Below are 22,546 nucleotides of genomic sequence, written 5' to 3'. Positions count from 1 at the left end.
ACAGAGCCTACATACCCATATCTACCCTGGTACTCACCGGTCAAGAAAGTAGGGAGTCAACAATGCGTTGGGTAGAGATGCTCTTTGAAACGGATACAAAGAACTGAGTAATGATGAAAAGGTAACTAGCTTCATTTCTAGTATATTTATAATATTTATGAACTTGTGAAGTAGGGATACGAAATGTTTCCACGATACATTGAAGTTCAAGCACACATTCGATTTCGATCGTTTGTAAAGCAAATGAGTTTTCGTTCGGCCATTTTTAGCACCAATAACTAGACAAACTGTTTAACGTGGAATCTGAATCACACGTGCACCTACCACAAACCGAATCCTGGTATCCCATGCGGAAATTTCAGTCGTAAATCAATTTAAAATGTAGTTCAAGAACATTCATTCGTTTCCTAAATCTTGAAAAAAAAAAAAAAAAGTTATGTTAACATACAGTACATCAGGTGTTATTAAATCCGAAATTGTGAAGTAAATTAATAAAATATATAATTTCTTTCCTTCATAATAATTCGTATATGAGTTCGTGAAGTATGCTGGGAAAATATACTGCGGAGTCGTCTACCCTTGAAACAATATGAGCATTTTTCCGCGATAAACATTTTCCCTCCACCATCGTGTAGAGCGCGCAAAACAAGTATGGAGGTGAGAAGCCTCAACCTCCCTTCCTTCTCCTCTCCTCTCCCGCTAACCACAAAGAGGTAGGTAGGAAAGCATGTCGTTTCAGTCCTATTAAAAGTGTGATTACATTGTACGTAAAGGCAGGTGTTCAAAGGACTGGTCTCTGAGGTAGACTAACGTAAGAAAGAGCCAAACCAGAATACGTGAATAAAGAGCAACATCAAGTATCGTGCCTTAAGCTATGTTGCCAAATCTCTTATGAACTTCAATCAGCTTTGCAGACTCCATATTAAAATAACTAAAATTTTCCTACACTATCTCCTTATTCCTATTCAGAAATAAATTGTCATAATGTTTTTATTAATTATTATTTTTCGTATTAATTGGGAAAGCACGTGATTTTGTGACTGTATTACAGAGCCATTCCTGTTTTCAACTTGGATGGAGTATTCAATTTGATTCGATTTCATTTTCACCTTAGCATCACTTTCAGCAGCGGGGTTATATGAGACTTGGATATATACAACTTAACGTGGGATCCGAACTTCATGAGCTCCCGCTGGGAATCGAACCCAGGTTTCTTTCGACAAAGGCGCGTATGCTAGTGCTAACCCATTAGCCACGAGGGAGCTCATGGGATACTCAAACTGTCCTCTTTCAACCTGTAAAGATTTCTCAATCATGCTTCTGAGTTTCTTCGTGGCTAAGCGGTTAGCATACGCACCTTTGGCATGGGAGACCCGGGTTCGATTCCTGGTGGGAGCTCAAGTGTTTCGGATTCCATGTTAATCAGTACGCACTGTCTCATATAGCCTCGCTGCTGAAAAGGACGTTAAAAATCAATCAATCCTGGTACTGATTGGTTGTTAAATGCATTAGAACGTTTTTTTGGGAAATTTTAAATTTCACAATTATTACTTTTTCACAAAGAACTCAAGGTTCTTGGTGTTTTGGTACGTATAAAACAGATTATAAGTTGTCCCACAGAGAGGTGCATAAAGGTTGAGATCCGGTGACTTAAAAGAATATTCAACTGGATATTGTCGACCGAACAATTTGTTAGAAAACGCATGATTTACAAAATGTTGCATAATACATTCATAGTAAGGTCGTCTGTCCTATTGAAAAAAAAAAAGGAGAGAAAAGCTTGATGCGTCTCTTGTATAATGGAACACCATCGTGAAAATACATGAATAAATTCGCAGCATATATGAAGCCATGTTTCACCTGTGGCAATGTCCTCAAAGAATTAGGGGATCGATCAGTTGGTCTTCGCGTACTCCGGTCCAGAACACGCTATCAGTTTGTACACCATGTAGCAAGGATTTATGTCCAAACAATGTGTCCAACGACTTTTTCATTATTATTATTATTATTTCTTAATTTCATGACTACTATCACCTACTCCAGTACGTCGGTATATTTTCTTACCACTCTGTAGAGTACATAAATAAATAAATAAATATTTCAGCAGAATAAGAACTAGCAACTGTATTAAGTTAGCAACGAACGTCATATTCTTTAACGTCATAAAAAATGTTACACGATTTTCTCGAAAACTACGCATGATAATTCATATTCAAGTATGTCACTGTGTTGACCACAATGCGATCAATCATTGATATATGTTTTGTTTTTGGACAATATCAAAGTAAAGCCAAAATTATTAAAGTTTTAAGAGTTGATTATAATTTTGAGATATAGCCTATCTCATTTCCTGTCGTCTTGCTAATTCCACAATGGAATTTTTGACAAAGTATACACTTCACTATAGACGGCGTAGCTATCGCACGGCATCAGTTATTAACAACAAAAGATCATTTTTTTTTCAATTTTCTCGTTAACTACGCATGAGGATTTATATTCATTAATTTCATTCTTGTATAGCACAATGAAATTTATTGATTGGCATGGACAATCCTTTTTCCTTCGTTATACGCTAATATTTTAAAGCTATTTTCGTTAGTTTTAATTTTAATCATTATTTATTTCTAACAATACGTTTTTAAACATTCACTTTCACTCTTGCCCAGTGACGATGCTAGAAGAGAGGAGAAATGTTCAAAACAATAGCCTCTACCCTAAAAATGTTTCTGCCTCCCTCGAAGAAATTAAAGCTTGCGTCGTCACTGCTCTTAGGAAGATGCGTGACTTTATGACTATATTACAGAGCCACCCCTGTTTTCAACTTGGATGGAGTATTTTAAATTATCTTTTTTCTCTGCTATATAAACTGCACATTATTTTCTATGTTTATGCAACAGATGCACATCTTCAAACATTTCTCAAGAGCAATTTCCTTCACCCGCATTCAGCATTCATGGAGTTATATTTATGAACGGGCAATAGTATAATTTTGTGTGACATTGTAATTTCCTATATTCACACATAGGATATACATTGCACTGTGTTAGTATCATCGAATAGCAAACAACAACATTAACAGCTGTGGTGTCCGAGTGGTTAAGGAGTTGGACTTGAAATCCAATGGGTTCTGCCCGCACAGGTTCGAATCCTGTCCGCAGCGAAAATTAAATTTTATCTCTTATGTCAAATAAAAGATAAGTTATTCCCTTAAGATAACCTTACTAGTTTGTTATTTTACTTCTTTCTTATTTGTAAGACGGATAGTTAATGAAAGTGCGTGATTGTAAAATTATCTTTTACACTCTCCCAGTGAAATCGAACCCGTGACCACGCGCACTAACTTCTTTTACTTTTAAATTAACTGATTAATCGAAAATTTCCTATTACTTAATTTACTTAAAGTTCCTTATTTCACCATTTGCTACTTAACTCGACAGGGATATGAACTCAGAAATATCAAGGCCAGTTAAAATTCCACGTTTGCTCTCCCACTGGACATCAAACACGAGACCACGTGCGCCAAAGTCGTACTTGCTAGCAGGGACCTACGCAGGAATTTATTTCGGGAGGGGTCCAAAGCTTTTCGGGGTGGTTCAAACACAATTTCAGGCTAAATTATATTACAAATTGTAAAATTGCCCCTAAAATTAGACTAACTTTACAAAAAAGCCCGGATTTCGGGGGGGTCGTACCCTCAAGACCCACCCCCTGCGTACGTCTCTGTTTGCTAGCCTCTAGACCAACGGAAAGACTATGGAAGTAATTAATAGTGACACACGGAAGGAATTTTGGGGGGAAAAATTGAAAAAGATGGTTAAATATACCACACCAGGCATACCAGGCAGGTAACCAAGGGGGGAGGACTCCCGCCCCCTTCGAAACCAAAAATGAAACAAATTAAGGAAGGATGAAACGAAAACAAACGAGAAAAAGAAGAATCGACATTAAAGATAAAAGCAACAGCAAGCTTTTGGTTCCTTTTTCTTAGAAGCAGCTTTGTATTACTTGCAATACATGTGGCGAATGAGCAGGATATCCTGGAAAAGTCAGGGATTTGAAATTTCTAGAAAAGTTACGGAATTCTCAGAATTTCTGCAACTAATCAGGGAAATTTCAAGTTTTCGAAAGCATAGTGCCGTTCTGTAAGCGTGTGGACATTTTTTATCATAATTTTTTGTCGTCGCTTCTCTACAGTATCGAACATGTTAGGCTATTTCAGAATCAGTTTTCTACTGCTCCTTTAACCTGTCATTTGGAACAGATAGTAGTTGACGGAATAATGAAAACACAAGAATTACGTGGAAAGTTCTGTTAACATTTGATTCCAAAGAGAAAGAAATGCAGATATTGTAAAATATTTTACAAGACATTATTCAGGGGCGGATCCAGGACGGACTTCTGCGGGGGGAGGGTGTTGTAATACTGATACTTAGAGCTACTTTTAAGAGCTCCAAACTGTTTTTTTTTAATATATATAAAGAGAGAGTTTCCTCTTCTGCGGGGGGCATTGCCCAAGTCGCTCCCCCTGGATCCGCCATTTGTTGTAAAATCTTTTTGAATACTTTTTTTTTATTATTATTTTACTTGAGATTTCTTCATAGTTTGTTATTAAAATACTTACTAAGATATCCTCACTTTGTTGTCCTAACAAACCAATATATGTTGTCAGTAAAATAGTTTAGAATGATCGAGCCCCTTGGTGTGATGACCATAGTATTTCATGTCACGGACCACCCCCTTTACGAAATCCTGGCTTCGTGCCTGCAGCAAACCAATAATGATCTGCCGAGACAGAAAAGTTTGAACTCGGTACTTCCTTTTAACTACTTACAACATTTTACAACATTTGAATTGTTAACCACTTGAAGAGTGTTGGAGATATTTTAGAGAACGAAAAACAAAAAAATAATTATGTGTTATTGGGGAAGAAATTGTGTTAAAAAGAATATGGTATGATAGTATGATGGAAGGAACATGATGAAGAGAAGAAGAAGATAACAATGGTGAATATATTGTTGTGAAGAGCTACATGGCGAATGGAAGCGTCTGAATTGGAAGAAGTTGCCTCGCATTATGACAGAATAATTATGACAATGATATGATAATGATGATGGCGCCATGCATCATAAATGTTGCGGTACTAACAGGCGAATGTGACGTAGGCTTCGTATGTTATATGATATTCACAATATCAAGCTGGTAAAAGCGACAGCTGTGGTGTCCGAGTGGTTAAGGAGTTGGACTTGAAATCCAATGGGTTCTACCCGCACAGGTTCGAATCCTGTCCGCAGCGAAAAATTCTTCTTTTTATCTATATGAAAGGAGGGGCTATACACACAATCCAAACGCGGTAGCGCTTGCTCAAATCACGATTCAGCTTCAAGTTTTCTCGTAACAGAAAAAAGTTTTCGCAAAACAATTTAATCCGTTCTCTATAAATTTAACTTCTCAGAATTTATTATTTCTCCAGACATTCGTAATTATTTTTCCAAAGTCCAAGCATAACAAAACTGCATTCTCGTACCGAAAACCAGATTTTCTGAAAATCTTATCAAAATTCGTAGTTCGGTTCATTTAGATTTTAGCCCGGAAGTTATAACAAGCTGAAAATTAGTAGAGATGTTTAGAATGCTATCCTGAACAACCCTATTTAGGCCTAAAGTTAAATTTAAAAAAAAAAATCCGCATGGGGAATTCGAAAAGTGATGTTATAAGGATGGCCGCCGACAAAATTTATTCCTTCAATTTTAAATCATTTTGGTTTGGTATCTACCCCTCATTTTGGTTTCAAGATAGAAGTTTCGTTCTTACTTCATTCTACAGACAATACATTAGCGATTGTTATTTATAACGACAATTTATCGTTGTCACCATCTTCAGATGTGATGCCTGAAAGTAAAAGCAATGTTCATTCTCATTTATTTATCTCTTTCTTTTTTCTTTCTTTTTTTAAAGATTCAACTGTGTATATTTTTCAAAGAAATTTGTATACGGAAAATATTATGAAGTAATTGTAATTCACCTTTCCAAAAACTTTCCAACGATCCAAAAACCATTGTTGTATCTCTAAAAGAGTTTTAGCTTTATTGTTACATTCCGTTATCTATAAATTTAACTATAATTTTAAAAACGTTTAGTTTCATTGTTAAATTCTGTTAGCTACAAATTTAGCTATAATGGTACAAGCGTTTAGCTTTATTGTTAAACTAGCCCTTGGCCCCCACATTTGCCACGCCTACGGCCTCGCATATCTTAATCCCACAATTCTATGGAATTTCAAGTTTCTTTTGTTATTTCAACTATCTAAAAGATAAGATTTTGTATCCCAAGAAAACGCCTATTTAAATAACACGGGGATTTCTTCATCCCCCTTTAGACCCCTTAAAAATTAAAAAAATAATCACTTTGGGCAATTTTTCTGTAGGTTAGTTCCAGAAGGGTACAATCATACCAAATTTGATCATTCTAATCTTGCCGAAAGTGCCTAAACATTTTGGGGTGTAGAAGATGTCCCATGGGGATTTTTCTGTTCTCCATAAAACCACTCTAAAATTGGAGATTTTTATTTTTACTGATTTTCTTATGTAACGATAACGAAAATGTTCACACATACCGAATTTCAAGTTTTTATTCCAATTCCAAGTACCGGTACCTAAAACATGAGATTATAGATAAAAGAAGACCTATTTAAATAACATGGGGAATTTCTTCATCTCCCCTTTAGACCCCCTAAAAATTAAAAATATTCACTTTTGGCAATCTCCCTGTTTGTTAATACTGAAGTGCTACAATCATGCCAAAATTCAACTTTCCACGTCAACCGCAAGTACCCCTTTGATTTATGTCAGTTCATGTAGCTGTGTATAGGTTAAATAGTTAGGATAGTATTAACCGTAAACTTAGATGTAACTTTAAAAGAGTTTAGTTTTATTATTAAATTCTGTTAGCTATAAATTCAGCTATATCCTTAGAATATTTTAGCTTTATTGTTAAATTCTATTAGCTATAAATTTAGCTATAACGTTGAAAAAGAGCTTAACTTTATTTTTAAATACTGTTCGCTATAATTTAACTATAACTTTAAAATAGTTTAGCTTTATTGTTAAATTATGTTAACTGTAAGTTTAACTATAATTTTAAAAGAGTTTGTCTATTTCTAGCTAGTTACTGTGCAGCATTCAGCTATTTTCGGAAGGCACGTGTTAGCAACACTGATGGATAGCTCTATATAAAATTGACTATTTTCGTTAGAGATACGAGAATGGTTTTCGTGTCGTTGGAAATCTTTTGAATAAGCAAATAAAATTGGTTCAGGTTATTCTCCATGACTTATAGGACTTATAGCAATTCGTCTAAAAGTTATCCACAGTTAAATCTTAAAATACAAATCTAGAATGCACATTCCTTTATTTTAAGCAATCATATCGGAAGATTGTGATCGTGTAAGAGCAATTGTCATTACTATAAATATGATAACAATTTCTAATGTATTCTCTGTAAAATGAAGGAAGAACGAAGTTTCTGTACCAAAATGCCGAGAAGATACGATGATTTCAAATTGAAGGGACAAATTCTGTCGGCAGCCTTTTGATGTGTTCACATCTCGGTTTCCCAAGCTGTAGTTTTTGAGACTTTTAGTATGTTGTTTGGGACAACATCCTGAACATATCAAGCAATTTTAAGCTTATTATAAAATTCCGGATTTGATTTATTATTTTTATGCATTGTATTGATGTATATAGCCGCTTTAAAGTTACCGGTGACGTAAATATTGTTTCTACAGACATCATAGGTTAGTTTCCCTGAATCCGAAACCTAGAAAGGTCCTTTTCTCGTTTTAATGGTGTAATTTCTCTCAAGAGCTGTTTCTGGACTAACCTTATTAGATTTTATGTAGCTACGATGCTATTTGTGCGTAGCATAAAGTAGCATCATATATATAGGTCTATATATTACAATGCTAACAGGAGAATATCACATAATAGGCTTCACGCTACATGATAGACCTATTAATAATATCAAGGAGACAAGGTAGTCAACAAGCTGTGGTGTCCGAGTGGTTAAGGAGTTTTTCTATGTTATATCAAAATATGTAGAAACATTTTGAAGTTACAATTTGGACACGTCCACGCCCGGAAACTCTTTCTTTAGATGGTCCTAGTGGAGGTTCTTGAGGCAAACAGAATCCATAAAAATTTCAAGTTGGGCACTAAAAGCTAAGAGAAGAAACTTTATCAAATGATCAAATAGCTTTCTGAAGCTATATGAAACTTTCTTCCTTTAGTCTGTAGTAGTAAAATTTAAACTTTTAATGGTGTAATTTCCCTCAAGAGCTGTTTCTGGACTAACCTTATTAGATTTTATGTAGCTACGATGCTATTTGTGCGTAGCATAAAGTAGCATCATATATATAGGTCTATATATTACAATGCTAACAGGAGAATATCACATAAAGGCTTCACGCTACATGATAGACCTATTAATAATATCAAGGAGACAGGGCAGTCAACAAGCTGTGGTGTCCGAGTGGTTAAGGAGTTGGACTTGAAATCCAATGGGTTCTACCCGCACAGGTTTGAATCCTGTCCGCAGCGTTTTTCTTTTAGATACATTTTTGTATCTATCTATAAAATATAAACAATAGATATATAATATAGATAGATATATAATATAGATAGATATATAATATAGATAGATATATAATATAAATAAATATATAATATATAGAAATAGATAATATAAATACAAAAATGTATATCGCTGCGGACAGGATTCGAACCTGTGCGGGTAGAACCCATTGGATTTCAAGTCCAACTCCTTAACCACTCGGACACCACAGCTTGATGACTGGCCTGTCTCCTTGATATTATGAATAGGTCTACCATTTAGCATGAAGCCTATTATGTGATATTCTCCTGTTAGCATTGTAATATATAGACCTATATATATGATGCTACTTTATGCTACGCACAAATAGCATCGTAGCTACATAAGATCTAATAAGGTTAGTCCAGAAGCAGCTCTTGAGGGAAATTACACCGTTAAAAATTTAAATTTTACTACTGTTGTACTACAGACTAAAGGAAAAAAGTTTCATATAGCTTCAGAAAGCCGTTTGTTCATTTGATAAACTTTCTTATCTTAGCTTCTAGTGCCCAACCTGAAATTTGAATTAAATTATATATATCGCCTTTTTAGTCAAGTCAGGAGACAGCTGAAGCACTTTTTCGTATATGCAAAAAAGAGGGCTTCAACAAACTTCATCAGTTTTCAATAAGTTTAAACACCATAAGAGTATTGCTTCTCCAAATTATTGATTCGCTTCTCGAAGTCCAAACCTAGAAAAATAGCTTTCTCGCGATGAAAAACGGGTTATCATTATATTTCATTAAAATTGTTAAGAGTCATTTTAAAGTTATTGGTCCCGTAAAGGCTTGTGTATAGCCCGCTCCCCCCAGTTCTTTGTCACCGGAACTGGAAGAGTCACTACTACTGCTACTGCTACTCCTCCTCCTCCTCCTCCTCCTCCTCCTACTACTACTACTACTACTACCGCTACTACTACCGCTACTACTACTACTACTACTACTACTACTACTACTACTACCGCTACTACTAACTACTACTACTACTGGTACTACTACTACTACTACTTATATCAGGAACAGAACCCAACCAACCCCTGCGGGGCTTCTAACTCGTTCCTACTACTATTACCACTGCTGCTACTACTACTACTACCACTACTATTACTACTACAACAACAACTACTACTACTACTACCGCTACTACTACTACCACTACTTATACTAAGCTTCCTTATCACAAGATTAACATCTTAAATTTTTATAACAAGCGATTCCGATTCATTATGAACTAATATGAATCGGTAGAATCACTATGATTCGTTTAAAATCACTGGGGGGAGCGGGCTATACTTAATCCCCCGTAAATATTGTTTCGGTAGATACTCTGAGTTAGTTTGTCCGAAATTGAAATCTAGGTAGGTCCCTTCCTCTTGTTGGAATACAGGTATTAATCATGTTACTTTTACCTCAGTTTGGAACAAAAATCTATAATTTCGTTCCTTTCCCGTGGTTCTTAATAAGTAGTACTTGAGCCACAATATATGTAAAAGAACATTAGAACGTAAATATTATTTATTTTTACCTTCAATTAGTATTCAGGATACAAACCTTTATTTCCTTTAACATCAATTGTTCTGATGACTTCCTAATCTTCTACCCATCAACTTTCTATTTATTTAATTCAATACCGTAACTAAGGAAAAAGAATAATAATTAATAAATTACAATTTCCTTTTTCTTCCTTTACAAAATCTGCTCCGTTATTGCACCTCTGATCTTATTCCTAAGACCAGCACAGATAAATAATAGTACAACATAATAATGAAATATACAACAACATACAACATACCGTTGTAAGTTATGGCTAGAACTGAGACAGATTTCGAAAATGTTTCTTCAGATGGGCTTAATTAGTTTTTCCGGAGTCGAAGTTCGGAAAAAACGTGTGTATGTGTGACTGGGAATGTAGTGCTCTGTATCATGAATAAGAGGAATATTATTTCCCGTGAGATCAGTCAAATTAAGCAGTCTCTATTCTTGTAAGATGGCGACGGCATATTGTAGCGTCCATCCAGCGTCATGAAGACAATTGAAGAGCTACTTGGAAGAAAGAAGTAGCGATCTCCAGTCTGGAAAGCCAGCATTAGCGGCGAGAGGAGTTGATGTGTTCATTGCACATCACCCAAAATGCTTGAGTGGCACAAACTGGTTGGTAGACTCTGTTGGACAGAAGTTTTCCTGATTACCGTTCTTGATCTAAGGGGATCAGAATTGAAACCGGGAACTGTAAAGCTTTCGGTTTTCTAGAAAGATAGTTGCGGAAATAGAACTTATTCGTGCAATAATGAATCCATATAGGATAAAGAAAAAGCTACTCGCTACGCAGTATGGTCTTTTTTTCTTTCTAGTAATCATTGTTTAAACTGAAAATGTTGTACTTCAGTTATTTCCAAGGGCGCCCATGTTGTGGTTTCCAAGGGGGGGGCAAGTGAGGTATAAGCGACATTTCAAATATAGTTTCAAATATAGTTTCAAATCTTGCTGTAACTATTCTAAAAGTTCAATTGAGTTTTCGATATTCCGAAGTACAATTTCTTCCCCCCCCCCCTAATGGGCGCCCTGGGTTATTTTTGTTTTGAATACGGGGTTACGGATAAAGATGTAACCTATTTGTGAAACATTCAATCCATACTACATAGGGTCTAAAATCTGTCGATTGTTAGCGATGGTCGCTTCACTAAATCACACGAACGGACATCAAAAAACAAATTTCTCGTCATGTAAGGGTCATGAAATATTAAAATCCGTCGAAATCAAAAATTCAAGTTATTTCACGAACACATTTTTTTTAAATTCCTTATAGTAGACAGTAAAAGTACGTTGTACACAAAGATTGAAATTAAAACTAATATGCTCCTTTATCTTCAAACTTAAGTTTCTAATAGACCCTACGGTCTACTACAACGAATCTTTCTTTACACCTAGCATTCCCCACACTGAATTTTCCGTACACCAAATTTTCTTACACCAAGTTTTCCTACACCGAAATTTCCTGCTCCCGTTAAAGATATAATAAGTGAAAAAGCCATAGTTGATTGAAGTGTATTTTTAATTTCTGTGAAATGAAAGTTTAAAAGAAATAAAGATGGTTTAATTTATTGAAATAATTATCATGGTAAGTTTTGGTGCATGCTAAAGTAATTATAAACGAACTGGAACCGCAATATTTAATTATATAATGTGTGTTACAGGGTATTCAATCAATATTAAAAAAAAAAAAAAAAAAAACCGTTTGCCTTTACCGTATACCGTTTTTGCTCTGTTACGTATCGCCATCTAGATATAGATGGACGGAAGGACATAAGACTTAAGGTATATAGCCTATGTATAGTGTAATTCGGAAGTCTAAAATATGGAAAGGAAGTGGTATAAAACACTACTAACGAAGGGGAGACGAATTTTTTTTTCTAAAGTAAACTTAATCATCGATCATACATAATAATGAATTTTGCAAATAGATTTTAAAAAAGGAAAATAGCAGTTAAGTATATATATTCATGAGGAAATGAAGGATAATTAAAAAATGAGAAAGGGAAAGAAATGCAAAAGAGTAGTTATAGGGAGAACAGGGTGAAATTCTGCACTCTTTTGACACATGACTTCATAATGTTTATAGTCGCGGTGCTTATATACATGGGCCACATTTCTTCAATGGCTTCAACTCACAGGCAGTTTTGCAGCGTCTTTGCGCTTCACGCATATATATATATCTCCCACCACACTATGTACATACACATATTTATATATATGGAGAATGTAGTTTGCGGCTCGAATGTTCCTAATATCCTCTCCGTCGCCGAGTAAAGAACAACTAAGCTGGAGTCTCTTTTCTCTTTTCGGTAACGATATTACACTGAACACAGGCGCCTGGGCTGGCCTTCACATTAACACGCCCCAGCTCTCATCTTCCATTGATTTATAGGTCCTTGTAGTAAAATACAATACATTAGCCGACTAACCCCGGAGAGGATTCATTAAAGCCGTCATTAGTCAACTGACGAAATCTAATTATTTAGTAATGTTTCTTCATTAGCATTTATATGGAGAGAAGAGGTGGGAAGAGGAAACTACAATGACTCCAGGGTTTCTACCACTCAAGACGAGTCCAAACTTGCTAAACTCGATAAATCCAGCCCCGGGAAACGACAAATCACCAACAACATGTCTTGTTTTTCCATTTATATTCTTCTTTTTCTCTTTCCAGTTTTCTCGGTTTTCTTTTTTCTTTTTAATTCTCCTCAGTTAATATTCCTTTTACTCTCTTCCGCATTCTGAGTATATATTCTTTTTAGTGCTTATATATGATGATTAACATGATTGATTTATTGATATCTTTGTTGTCATTTCGAGAACAATACGGCTATATTTCTATTGTCTGCACGGAGATTCTCTCTCTCCTCTCTCCCTCTCTCCCTCTCGTCTTTCACAATGCTGTTTCATTGCTATGTGCGTAAAACTTATGAAAATGGCTTTATTTAAATTCATATTAAATTATTCAAATTTTAGAGTATTTATAGAAATTGACTTTTAACCATTGTAAAGATTTTTATTTTCTACTGGGTCCTATTTCTGAAAACTACTAGTAGGTTCCAATTCCCGGTTAGAGCTCAGGTGTGGTTAGGATCTCAGCAAGGTGAACAGAACTTTTACTTTCAAAAACGGGACGGGATACAAATCGGCGACGGGGGGCGGCGGAGGGGGAATTCCACATTGCATTTTAGGACTCAGCAGTGTTTTCAGTTTGCAAAATACACAAGTAAGAATGATAACACAGCGTTTCCAACTTAAGTAGAACCCAACAATACTTTTAACTACTTGAACACTCAGAATTCCCACTCAATTTCCACTTGAATCACAGAATACTCAATTCTCATTTGAACATTCAGACGTTCTAGGCTAGGGTGACCAAATCGTCAACTAGAAAAAACGATCTTTTATTTCTGGCTAAATTGCTCCCCTAAATATATATTTTTGCCTTTCCGTTCCCTCTCTCTCTCTCTGTGTGTGTGTGTGTATCCCCCACAAAAAAGAGTAAATTTACACTTTTTAGTTTTAAAACCTATTTAAAAGGTTCTGGAATTAATTAAATAGTGCAGTGCAGCCACCACATCCAATATCGCAAACGTCGTAATGACGTTGCTCAGTAATTCGACATACTCCAATATAATCACATAGCTTAGAAAAAATAATATAAATTAGGAAATTTTAGCGATTCGAAAGTTTTTTTTTGTAGCGAATGTACGTAAATACGGGACATTTTGGCGTCCCGGGAGAATTTTTCGAGACACCGGGAATGGTAGTGAAAAATGGGACAATCCCGTTTTTACGGGACGGTTGGTCACCCTATTCTAGGCACAGCTGAACCTTCCCAATGAGTGTTGGTACGGAAAAGCGTAGAATTTGCATTGAACATTTACATTTTGAATAATAATTATGGGACACTTGGGTTATTTTTGCTTAAAAACGGGACATTTAGGCGTCCCGTTTGAGAATCAGAAAAAAAACGGGATAACGGTTGAAAATAAGAGACTGTCCCGGCTAAAACGGGACGTCTGGTCACCTTGGATCTCAGGTCCACATCTAGGGGCGTATCCACGAGGATGGTCCACCGGCTTCGGACACTTCCTCCGAAAATAAACTTCCTAACTCAACATACAGTTGAACACTTTGTCAATAAAACTATACTTGTTTACAGTGGCGTATTTACGATTTTGTTTCGGGAGGGTCTTTGCTAACTTTTGAGGGGGGGACTTTGCCTGAAAATGTGAAAATTCTGCAAGATATTTCATATACTTTACTGTAGTAAGTAAGATTTCGGGGGAGGGGGCTTAAGCCCGGAAGCCCCCCCTAAATACGCCACTGCTTGTTTAAGAGGGAAATGATGGATGACGCAAGAAAATTTGATCTTACACTTCGTCTGTACTCTTTCTCTTATGAAAACAATCTAGTTCTATTTTCTTTGAAAAATATAGAGGAGTGTATTTTACAATTTCTTATCGTCTTTACAGGTATAGAATAATACCCGTTCAATACTACACTGACATAGTGGCTTGTAATATTAAGCCTCCCCCTCCCACCAAAAGTTTCTTGGTGCGTGCCTATCCACATCTCATATAGCCTCGTTGCTGAAAGAAAACCTAAGCTGAAATCCAACCAACCAATCAAAACTACTAGAATATTAGCCGGCAAGCATGGACATCCGCGGGATTTTTCACAAGGAGAGAAGTGCATGGTCTTTATCTTGTTTTTATTACATAGCGACATATCTTAGCGTAAAGTAGAATAACTATTAGTTTGTCTGTAAGCTATTAGGAGTGTGAATGGAAGACTGTGTCAAAAGTTAAATGAAATCGTTAAGTTTTACGTTCCGCCCTTATGCCGACTAGGCTAAAGGAGACGGTGTGATGAGAAATGAATGAAATGGTGGAATGAAGAAAGTGAGAGGAAACGGGAGCACCCTGAGAAAACGTAAGTACACAATATTGTCCACCAGACCATCACAAACTTATTTGTCCTGGTATCGAACCAGGGACCCCACACACCACAGGTAAGCGCTCTACCATTTTTTTAAAAGTTAACTGATTCACCGAAAGTGCCTCATTAACTTGCTTAACTACTTATTACTAAACGGCGTGACAAACATCTTGGCATTTGAAGGCGGCGCTCCAAGTTCCCTTTAAATGCTGCTAGCAAATGAGAGGCCAGCGGTATTGCCACGTTTATTTTGCACACATCCACGTCTATTCCCTGTCACCTGATCGCTCTGTAGTTTGTCTGCTTACCCATAGTCACACCCCTTTTCCACTTGGCAACGTCGTGTCAGATCTTGCGTTTTATTCGTTTAGCTGAAATGCCAAGATGTTTGTCACAGGTTTTAGATTTCTACTTAATTGTATTCGTTTTTCCAGTAACCTAAAACGACAGGAACACGAACACAGAAACATCGACAGTTAACCCTCCGTCGCACAGGTGGGGCGTACCATACCCCAGTCGTATTAACTTACAGTTGTAACTACTAGATGACTCCACAGATTAGCCAAATAAAGATAAAAGAAATCAATAATATAATAGTAAAATCATATAATAGCACTATTATGTTCCAACTCATTAAAAAATGTGCTAAAAATATAGCCAAAGCTATTGGGGTGCAATACACCCCACCTTTGCAGTGGCAGTATGCGACTTTACTGAGGGTTAAAATTCCAAAGGCTCTCCCATCGGGAATCAAACCCGGGACCCGTTCACCAAAGGCCTCGTGCTAGCCACTAGACCAGCGGGGAGGGCTCCTCTGAGCACAGTGGCCCCGCTTGCAGATAGCTTTTATAAATTAGGATAAATTAGGATATCCTATGTTTAACATAATGTATTATCTTACAATACTACGCGAAATTTTGTTCTTAGTCATGATACGAAAACGTGATCCGTGATGATCTGGACTTTTTTATCTTTTTACAAAAAGAAAAAGAAAAGAAAAAAGAAAGAAAGAAAGTATAGTTTTCGTGCTAATTTTAATGAATTGTGCATGATCATAACTATAGGAAACAGCAAGTCTTTTCACTTTTAAAGGAGAAAAGCATGAAAAATATTTATTTTATGAGTGTATGAAACGAAAATATGCATAACAAAATAAAACATTAAAACAAATATAAATGTGTATAACAACTATATTTTGTTTTATGGGTAGACTACTCATTAAGCTGTGGTGTCCGAGTGGTTAAGGAGTTGGACTTGAAATCCAATGGGTTCTACCCGCACAGGTTCGAATCCTGTCCGCAGCGCAAACTGTTTTGTTAATATTTATGTATCATCTTTTATTTAATTCAGTAAATATTTTAACCAATTGAAAAAAATAGAAAAGATACTCGATCTGACTCATTTCTACATATGCTTATCCCCAATGTTGACAATTTAGCCATTTTACTGCTAAATCTAGCCATTTCACATGGTATTTAGCCAATAGAAATGTAGGTTAGCTATTAACAATATTATTATAATATTGGGCAATTCTATGTTCAAAGTTGCCCATTTCTAGCCAATTATGTTTAGTGGTAGCTTAATACTTTTTTCAATCAAAATTTCTCTGATAATATGAATAAAAACTCTATCATGATAGATATTCTCCTAATATTGGCAGGTCACTTACCGCAACTGAGAAGCTTCTATGTTCCACTGTCTTTCGCTGAACTCTTCAAGTAAGGTTTTTCTATTTTGATAAATCGTCCATTAATTGAAGTCCCCTTCACACCCTCCCTCTCTTTCCTGCCACCATACCTCCAGCTCCTCTCTCATGATATAGTTTCTTCATAGTCAATTTCAAACCAGTTTCTATTTCTCTTCTTAGGCTAATAATATTTAAAATTGTTCTTTTCTCCCACTGCATTCGTTTTCCGTTCGACCCAGCTAATTCTTCCATTCTTTCCCACACCCACATTTTGAAAGCTTCTCGTTGTAGTATTTGCACTGGCACATCCTAGTACTTTATTTATCTTTATTGGTTACTAGCACTGTCTCATAGCAAATAGGGACACTGAAGTCTAACTTCCCATAACTAATTTCAAATGAGAATTTTGAGTGTATGTTTGACGTGGACGGTGTACTTTTAGTGTTGTGCCAGAACCAGGAGCGCATTGGCAAACTTTGGTCCACCCAGCTTAGCTACAGGGTTTACACGCACCATCAAAATTTATGGTAATAGTTTCATTTACAGCAAGGAAGTGTTTTTCGAAAGCAGTTGACTTTTTTTCCTCTTGAATGTATGTTTACAACTAGAGACAGTAGTACGTTAAATAGCTTTCTATTAAATTTAGTACTAAAGTTATTAATTGTTTTTTTTTTTTTAAATCTTGAGCTCATTTTTTTAGTTTCTTGAACAAAACTACGAAAACTACGGTTTTACTTTAAGAAGAACCGTAAGTTCATTTTTTATTTTTTTTCTGTGGTAATAAATGTATTTGTGAGGATTCAAGAATCCAAGGGACACCTAACCCTAGATTACTAGACATATTTTTTTTTTGTCTTCTAATACTAGACTGGACATTTTTTTTTTTTTTTTGTAAATAACGCCAAAGAGAATCTTTTTTTAAAAAATACATGAACTAAAATCGCACTAAAATCCGCATTTGTCTCTTCACTAATAATGTTTACAAAGCTGAAACAAATATTTTAATTAAGTTTTCATTGTGTGTATTTTATTTCTTTCGACACTTTCGACACTTTTTTTTTTTTGACAACACGAGGAAAGGTGTGTTTGAGAAAACTGTAAGACACTGTCTTTATATTCAATACTAGACTTAGTGAAAATTGACCCATTTTTTTCCTTTTAAAAATTTAAAGTGCATATTATTAAGAAAATATTTATTTCTTGAGCACTTGTTAACGATTACAGCATATAACTGATGACTACGTGTTATGCGTTACTGAAATGTGTGATTAATTCAGTTTTTGTTAGCCAGATTTGCTTAATCAAAAGTAACGCAAACACTAGACTGGGTGGAAAAAATCACCCACCCGCCTGTATTTGACGCTGAACTAAATCTCAAAACACTATTCTCAACACTCGGTCGAATCAGTGATGCCAACCTGTGGGGAAAATCCCATATCGTGGGAGTTTTTTTGATCTTATTTCCTCGGAAGTTGATAATAAGCAGCATATATGGGATTTTCCAAGAAGATCGAAATTTATGGTTTATTCATTTAGATATTGTAAAAAGTGACTAACACAAAGAAATTTAATTTTTAATATTATGGCATACTTTTAATTCGTATAACGTGGGAAATTCATACGTAAAATGGGATTTTTTGCCTCTCGACATGGGATTTCATATTGTTTCAGGTTGGCATCACTGGGTCAAATACTGCACAGAAAGAGAGGAGAATACTAGGAGCTACATGAAACTAGATGATGATGCCCTCTAGTAACACACTACGAAAGTAAACTCTGAGTCAATTTTCACCCGCGCTCGTAATATAGAGTAAAATATAAAGAATCGATTTAAAAATTACAGATACATTTGCAGCTTGAGTACAGCAATACTCAGATCTTGTGGACATTGTTGTGCTTTTCCGATTTTAAACATTTTTTATTATAAAGGTCCGTTACAATTTGGTGATAAAGCCATTATTATTCCTAAAACTTCATGCAGTAAGGTTTATAATATCAGTACGTACGTCCGTTCTTCGAAAGTAACTAGGAATGCACACGAGACAAGATTTGTGGCTGTCTCGTCTCGAAAATGTGCTGTAAAAGTGATGTCTCGACTCGAAAAATGTATATTTCTCTATTGGAAGAGGCTGTGTCTCGACTTGAATTGTGTCAGTAAAATCCTGTCTCGACTTGTCTCGTGCGCATCCCTAAAGGTAACTTTTGAACGGATGCTATTTTTGAATTTTGTTTTCTGGAGTAGAGCTGTTATCTCGGCCGAATTCGTTAATAGAGTCAATTCGGTAACGGATTACCAGATAAGGGCAACTTTAAAGTTTTGATCCCCGCTCAAGCCAAATAAACTTTGTGGTGGACAAACAATGTGGGCGTGGGTTTTCTCGGGATTCTCCTGTTTCCTCCCACTTTCTTCATTCTACCATTGGATAAAGATAAATGGAATGTCTGTATTCGCAACGACGGAATGCATTATTTTTACCTGGCTGATAGCACGAGAAAATTTACTAGAATCACGTCAATAGGAAAAGTTCAATTTTGTCTTCGGATAACGGAGACTTCAACCACGTAAGCGATTTTTTTTTCAAATTCTGTGTTTTGAAATAGATTTCTAAAGCGCTTATGTCGGTCGACTTCGTTAACTGTTAACATATTAACCGTTAATGAAGATTTTAACGGTGGCTATCTATAGATAGCCCAAATCCTATACATATAAGCGATTTTCGAAACAGATAGCTTGATCAATTACCTCAACTGAGTTCGTTAATGGAGTAAATTTGTTAAACTAATAACTGATAACGGCGATTTTAGCAGTGGCTATCTACAGCTCACATTCCATGCATGTAAACAAATTATTGAACTATGTTCTTTTTTTGCATTACATAGCTAGAGCAATTATCTCAGTCGACTTTGTTAAGAGGCCTAATCCCTGCGAAATTAAAATACCGCTAATTTTTACAGTAATTATGTGATATCTTCAAATAGATAAAATATAATCGAAATGTGAACCAAGAGCGCCCTAGACAACATTATTTTGCGTGAGACACCGTTATCACGAGTCACCTAGTTGCTTTCCGTTTGCAGCCATTTGTAAACGCGAAAATAAATGCCGATTTTCAAAATGGCTGGAAATCGAAAGCAGATAAGTGAGTCGTGATAACGGTTTCTCATGTAAAATAATATTGTCTAGGGCGGCGCTCTTGTTCCACATTTCGATTATCTTTTATCTATTTGAAGATATCACATAATTACTGTAAAATTAGCGGTATTTTAATTTCGCAGGCTTAGGCCTCTTAACGGAGTTAATCCGTTAACATATCATTGTATAAGGGTGACTTTAACGGTAGGTATCTATAGCCCATATCCCATGCAAGTAAGCGATTTTTGAATGTTTTTTTTTCTCTTTGCAGTAGACAGCTAGACCAATTACGTCAGTCGGGTTCGTTAATGGAGATAATACGTTAACATCGTAACGGGCAAGGGATTGTCTATCCATAATCTCATGCATGGAAATAATTCGTGTGATCCTCTCTACTGTCCTTACCAGAGTTATTTTCTTTATAATCATAACGTCTTGAACATTGGTAAATGTGTTAGCATTAACTCCACATTTAGTTAAAAGTTTGAAAAATGAAATGAAATCTTTGAATTTTACGTCCCACGGTTATGCCGGTAAGGCTAAAAGAGACGGTGATGATGTGAGAAATGAATGGAATGGTGGAATGAAGAGAGTGGGAGGAAACGGAAGGTCCCCGAGAAAACCCATTCATACGGTGTGTGTCCACCACAAAGCTTACTTGGGGCGAGCTGGGATCGAACCAAGGACCCTATGCACTAGAAGTGAACACACTACCACTGAAAGTTTTAAACAAACTTTGATTGCAAAATGATAATATGTACTATAGAGTCACATTCTTATTTAGTATATTTCCGCTTTTTAAAAAGCTACATCACTCTTTAAAAATAACACCATACTTTACCTAGATTACAATCTGAATAATATATGTTTTTAAAACTAGAACTACATAAATACCAAAAATTTAGGAATATTAACACGTCCCTATGAATTAAAATATTTACCGGTGCTTTTTCTACATACTTTTAAAATCGTAACAGAAAAACTGCATTCAGAATTTACTTATTATAATTTTTACGTTTTCTTTGTTGGTAGTTAATAATTTACATAATGGCCTAATTGCTTTAAAATAGGCGACGTTTTCTTCATTAATTATGCCATAGTCAAAGCTAAAGTGATCTTTCAACCTAAAGCAGAAAAAGATTGATTGATTGATTGATTTTGAGTTTAACGTCCCGTTCAGCAGCGAGGCTATATGAGACGTGGACCTACTGATTAACGTGGAATCCGAACCACATGAGCTCCCGCCGGGAATCGAACCCGGGTCTCCCGCGCCTAAAGCAGAAAAAGAAAATCATCTTAGAGGCTCTCTCTCCTAAAGGAAAATCTTAATTCATTTTGGATAATCTTCATGATGTAGAAAATTATTTCCCAAAATACTTGGGTGCATGAGAGAGTCGAAACACTCGCAGGACAGACATCTTTTGCACTTTCTTCTAATTTTGCATAGCAGTTGTTTATCATCTACGTCTTCTTTACTTTTTCCTTGCTTTTGCTCTCTTCGTCAGAGCCTTCATTTTGTACTTTCTCTTCTCTAACTTCATTTGTGATGTTGATTTTTAGTAATGTTTTGTTGATGTGTTACCACAAATGTTAAGTTCTTTTCGACTATCTTCTTTCTTCACTTGGGAATAATGAGCTAGAATATCCGTAGCGTCTTCATGTAACTTGGAAATAATAAGTTAGAATATCCGTAGAGTCTTCAGGTAACTTGGAAATAATGAGCTAGAATATCCGTAGCGTCTTCAGGTAACTGGGAAATAATAAGTTAGAATATCCGTAGCGTCTTCAGGTAACTTGGAAATAATAAGTTAGAATATCCGTAGAGTCTTCAGGTAACTTGGAAACAATAAGCTAGAATATCCGCAGCGTCTTCAGGCAAGTCTTGAAACAAAACGATTTTGTTCAAAATAGGGTAATTTGTTGTAGTGATTCACATGCGTAGGGAAATGAAAATGCGCCAGCTGTGGTGTCCGAGTGGTTAAGGAGTTGGACTTGAAATCCAATGGGTTCTACCCGCACAGGTTCGAATCCTGTCCGCAGCGTTATTATTTTCCTTTGCATTTATCTTTGATAAAACATTCAAGTATTGGGTTAAGTTAAAATGAAACACTTCGGTTATTACGTTTGGCTACTTTGCTGAGAATTAAAAAGAAAAAAACATTCTTGATGCGAACCATAAAAAATAATTGCGTTCTGCCTTAATCAAATATTATGAATCAAGGATTGATCGAATTTATTTGATTACGCGCTGTTTTGAATCTATGTTTTATCAAAGGGAAATGAGAATCATAACGCTACGGACAAGATTCAAACTTGTGCGAGTAGAGCGCATTGGATTTTAAGTCCAACTCCTTAACTACCCGATTGGACATTACAGCCCTCGCGTCCTAGGCGTATAACAATTTTAAAAAGTGTCACGTATGTTTGAGTTTCTCCAGTAATCAAGCCTTTATTTATTTATTTATTCGTAAATGAATGAGGTGAGCTTCAGAAGTTCTTCTCAAACAATAATCAACATTTAGTTTTAGTTAATGAGATTCGCATGTCTGTATCTACGTGCCATATCTTTCGTATATCTATAGCTAGTTGACATTTTTTTTTTTT

At 35.8% G+C, this 22,546-nt stretch overlaps 6 non-coding genes across 6 annotated transcripts; 5 read left to right on the top strand and 1 right to left on the bottom strand.

Annotated features, from left to right (window-relative positions):
- The first annotated feature begins 3,078 nt into the window (after positions 1–3,078).
- On the top strand, positions 3,079–3,160 carry TRNAS-UGA (transfer RNA serine (anticodon UGA)). The gene has a single exon. It is a non-coding gene; the product is annotated as a tRNA-Ser (tRNA).
- Positions 3,161–5,211: 2,051 nt separating this feature from the next.
- Positions 5,212–5,293, top strand: TRNAS-UGA (transfer RNA serine (anticodon UGA)). The gene has a single exon. It is a non-coding gene; the product is annotated as a tRNA-Ser (tRNA).
- A 3,219-nt stretch (positions 5,294–8,512) lies between these two features.
- Positions 8,513–8,594, top strand: TRNAS-UGA (transfer RNA serine (anticodon UGA)). The gene has a single exon. It is a non-coding gene; the product is annotated as a tRNA-Ser (tRNA).
- Positions 8,595–8,758: 164 nt separating this feature from the next.
- Positions 8,759–8,840, bottom strand: TRNAS-UGA (transfer RNA serine (anticodon UGA)). Its single transcript has one exon. It is a non-coding gene; the product is annotated as a tRNA-Ser (tRNA).
- A 7,504-nt stretch (positions 8,841–16,344) lies between these two features.
- TRNAS-UGA (transfer RNA serine (anticodon UGA)) lies at positions 16,345–16,426 on the top strand. Its single transcript has one exon. It is a non-coding gene; the product is annotated as a tRNA-Ser (tRNA).
- A 5,476-nt stretch (positions 16,427–21,902) lies between these two features.
- Positions 21,903–21,984, top strand: TRNAS-UGA (transfer RNA serine (anticodon UGA)). Its single transcript has one exon. It is a non-coding gene; the product is annotated as a tRNA-Ser (tRNA).
- The last annotated feature ends 562 nt before the right edge of the window (positions 21,985–22,546 follow it).

The sequence above is a fragment of the Thermobia domestica genome, chromosome 18, assembly GCF_964235325.1.
Source record: "Thermobia domestica chromosome 18, izTheDome1.hap1.1, whole genome shotgun sequence".
NCBI lineage: Eukaryota > Metazoa > Arthropoda > Insecta > Zygentoma > Lepismatidae > Thermobia > Thermobia domestica.
This window is presented reverse-complemented; position numbering and strand designations above follow the sequence as displayed.